Here is a 4,579-nt window from a genome sequence, read left to right as displayed (position 1 = left end):
AGTATGCGGTCAAATTTTCAGGCAACGTTAGTCTGTTGACTTCCTGAATTTACGGGCTGTGACTTCCCTAATGAGACCTAATCACCTCTGAGAGATGTTTGCTTTTTGTTCCAGTGAAATCAGCCACACGTCAGAACGCACTATTGATCCTCCAACTGATACTTTCTCATTTTATTAAAGCAAACAGGACATCTGTCTGCTTAGTCATGTTGGTCATCCACTGAGGATCTTGATGTTTTATTACTTCATTTTATTGCTATTGATAAGTGTTGGTGTCAGAACACCCAGTGATACCAGGATAACTTAATGGAAATGAAGCTCCAAGCAAGCAGTCTTCGGCTCATCCATCTCTCCACTGTAAGATGACATCATTCTGAAGGAATTGCTCCGATTTGCTTGATTTTAAGATTTAAAAATGAATCTTGGCCGCCTTTATTGCTTGAGTGCTGCTCCGCAACATTTTGAAAATATACAACCTGTATGTCATGCTCTTCATGGTTTGTAATTTCCTTTATCGAAATAGTAGTTTCAAACTCTGTAAAGTCTTCGTCTCAAGGTGATAGAAGGTGATAGATACACCAATTAATAGATCAATTATGATCCATAAACGATTCTGAATCGTTTTATGAGTTTTAAATAATTGATATTTAACCCTTTAACATCTAAAGACGTCGTCGTTGAAGTTTAAACACAAAATCTAAACATACTGTAACTTTTCAACTGTTAACACAATAATTCCAGTGGATGATGTTGAATTATGTTTGATTGTGTTAACAGTTGATAAGTTACAGTAAATCAAAGAACACAAACACTGGAGCTCCGGTGTTAAGGGGTTAAAGTAAAACTAATAAGTGAAACTAAACACGGAGCATTTTAAACACTGAGATTTTTGAAGAGCACACAAACATGCCTGACCTTCAAATCAAATAAACACTAAAAAAAAAAGTAATTTAGGATTCTACTTTTATATATCCTAACTACTCAGTGTTTTATCAGGGCCTTTTTGGATGAACACAGAGCTGAGATCCTGGTGATGGTAAGTGTTTTTACAGTTTCCTACCAGAACACCCGCCCATGTGTGCCGTGGGACACTGGTTGAAAAACACTGGGTTAAAGTACCTCTGCCCTCCTGATGAGCTGGTGGACGGCAGCTTTCTGCTGTCCTCTCCATGCTGAGGAGGTCAGGTCAGGATCCAGGGTTTAGGAAGGGGATGTTTGTTGATGGCGTTCAGATGGCGTTTCCTCTTCACTCCAACCACCAGAGAGGAAACCAGTTCCTGTGGGGAGCAGATAGTCCATGCTGCTCTGTTTTTCAACAGATTTCATTTGGACTTTGAAATCAACAACCCGCCAGCAGATGGACTTACCCGCCACAGCTGGGGAAACAGTGGAAGTTGCCACGGCAACCTCTTCCAGACAGCGGAGGATGTCGTCCGAGTCCACATGGTGGTCAGAGATCTAAGATGTTAGTCTGCTGCAGAAATGAAAACATAAATCCAAAACATGAAATAAAATTAAGAAAAACATGTGTCTCTCCAAATAAATATCTTAATTCATGCCATGAGAGCATGCATCTTTAAATTTGAGTTGGAATCATTTTTACTTTTAAGTCTCTCATTGCTTGATCAAAAAATATACAAAAAATCTTATGATATAATCTATCAATCACTCCAGCAAACTAATATTGTTACATAACAGAATAATTCAGTATCTACTGGCCTAATTTGGATAACGATAATGAACAATGTTTGGAAGAACTTGAAATATTCATTAATTTAGCTCAGTTTGATGTTTTTTGCGTAGCTCCTTGAGACAGTTTGACAGACAATTGACTTTTGATGAATAAACAGACTTGAAAAATGAACTGATAGTCTTGTCAGCCTCTAAATGTCTTCAATCACAGAAGAGAAGATGTCTTTATTAAAATGTAGTTGTGCACATTTGGTAAGAAATACAACACAAACCCACCTTCTCAGTGACATACTGGCAAAAACAGAAGAAATTCAATTTGAACTAATAATGTCAAACAAATGGAGATCTGAACTTCTACTTACATTTATTCTCCTCAAATTAAAAGCCTCCATAGAGGGTTCATCTTTATTGTTGTTGAACTATTTTCACCCTATACAACTTTTTATTTTTTTAGTTATTTATTTATTTAACATTTCCAGCATTATCCTAAATGTTTATATGTTACATAGATGTTTTTTTTATGTAGAATATATCAAACATTACTTTTCTCTCATAACTAGTGAATCAAACCGAACAAAATAGGAACTTCATTAAAAACTACGAATTAAACATTAACACTCAAAAAATAACTTTGAAAATTGTTTTTAAGGAAAATCTTGTAAATAAGACTTGTTCTGACCGTTTCAATCCCATTAAATCAGTTTTAAAAGCTTCAATAAGATTGAAGCTACTTTGTTTTGTCTGAGATTAAATAATGACTGAAAAAATGTCAACAAAGTGTTAATAAAACGCTGCTCACACGAACCTTTTCATCCTCCTCTGCACGTTAACTTCTTTAACTTGAATGTTCTCCTCGTGTTGTTCCATTAAAATCAAGGTTTATTTAAAAAAGAAAAGAATTACCAACACAAAAAAACGAGGACATTTCTCTCTGGCTAGCCAAACATGCTAACAGGAAATGACGCGTTTTGGATCATTCGTAACTTCCGGGGACGCTATTCCGGTGTCCTTTTTTTTCTTTTTTCTTTTTCTGACGGTTGGAAATCCCCTCCGTCACACAAACACGCATCACGTGGTCTCTGATGTCATTTGACATCATAGCATTTTCTGTATAAAAGTGGCCGCGTTCTTCGTCGACACCACTCTCTGTTCGGTTACGACAGTGATAGGACTTGCCTGCAAAGAGCCCCTTTGTAAAAGCATTTTCATCGCGTTCGCTTTCCGAGTCTTCACTAACATCCCACAACTAAAAACAACGTTTTTGATTCACCATTAACGGAATTTTAGCTGCATTTGATCCTTTTTTCATCTGCTGAAATGTCCCACCGCAACCTGAGGAGTCCAATCTCAGGTCCTCCTCCAGTCATGGAGAACCTGTCCTCCATTAGACGGGAGAGGGATATTCTTCAGGAGGAGAACTCCAGATTGAAGGAAAACTTTGAAAGTCTTCAGCTGGAAAACCTGCAGCTGAAGAAAGCAATGGAAGCTGTTGAGGGCTTGGTTCTTCAAATCCAAGCTCTGAAGAAAAAGAACCAGGAACAACATGAGCAACTCCTGGATTCCCAAGAGGAACATTCCTCCATGGAGCAGGAGAACCTCGACATGTCCCGGGAACTCGAGCGTCTTGGAGAAGAAAACTATCAGCTCAAGACAACAGTTGAAGATCTTGAGGAAATAATTAGAAGTGAGGAACCACTCCAAGTAGCTGCAAGACAAATTGAAGAATATCAGCAGTTCATGAGTGTCAAACTGGAAACTTGTGAATTAAATGAGCTTCGTCTGAAAAGACTGACAAAGGAATTAAAGGAATTAAAAGGTGAAAAAGCTGTGAGAGACCTGAAAAGAGCCAGACTAGAAAAAAATGGAACATTCAGGGATCTCCAAAACAGCTATGAGAACTGTCAAAAAGCAAACAACTTTCTCCATCAGTACAACAAAAACCTGCTTGCAAAAAATGGACATCTCAATAATCAAATCAGTGACCTGGAGAAGAAACTGGAAGCCTGTTCCCAGCAGGAAGCAACCATCAAGCAGTTGAGGGAGCAGCTTGCAGAGCAGGCTAGAGAGAAAAAGGCACTGGAAGATTACATCCAAACGAAAGCTCAAGAGCACCTGGAAGTAAAAGCCATGCAAACGGTCTCAGTTCAAACGGACTCTGTGCAGACAGACTCAGTTCAAACTGTCTCTGTGCAAACTGTCTCTGTGCAGACAGACTCTGTGCAGACAGACTCAGTTCAAACTGTCTCTGTGCAGACAGACTCAGTTCAAACTGTCTCTGTTCAAACGGACTCTGTTCAAACAGACTCTGTTCACCAGGAGAGGATCACAGAGGAAGAAAAGAACTGCAAAGAAGAAGTGAAATCAAAGAAAGACAAAAAACACAAAAAATCCGTCTTCACTAGACTCTATCGTAGATTATTTCACAAGTGAGAGTAAAGGAAGAGATTATGAAGAGTGAATAGTTCTCAATTCAAGAGAAACTTACCTCATTAAAAACAAAAAACAAAAACAAACAGAACTGTAATTATTGACAAATATGTACAAATACAAAACAAAACATTAGCGTTTGTAAATATGTGTGACTATAAAATCAGATTGTGTTTGTGGAATAACGACTTGTATGTGTTTACATGTATATTTGTAATATGATGTACTCTTAGCTATGGCACTGAACTTTAACTTTGGGAGTACTGGGTTTAGAAATATATTGATATAATGTACAGGGGTGAGAATTTATAAGATTTTTTTGTTCGTCTCACTCCCTTTTAGACTTTTGTTGTTTCTATGATTTTATTATTTGTTATTTTACTTACTTTTCTTCAATGTCTGAAATAAATGCTTTGAACTGAACTGAACTGAAAAGGAAGAGATTATGAAGAGTGAAGAG

Source organism: Oryzias melastigma, linkage group LG6 (genome assembly GCF_002922805.2).
Source record: "Oryzias melastigma strain HK-1 linkage group LG6, ASM292280v2, whole genome shotgun sequence".
In the NCBI taxonomy this organism is placed as follows: domain Eukaryota; kingdom Metazoa; phylum Chordata; class Actinopteri; order Beloniformes; family Adrianichthyidae; genus Oryzias; species Oryzias melastigma.
This window is presented reverse-complemented; position numbering follows the sequence as displayed.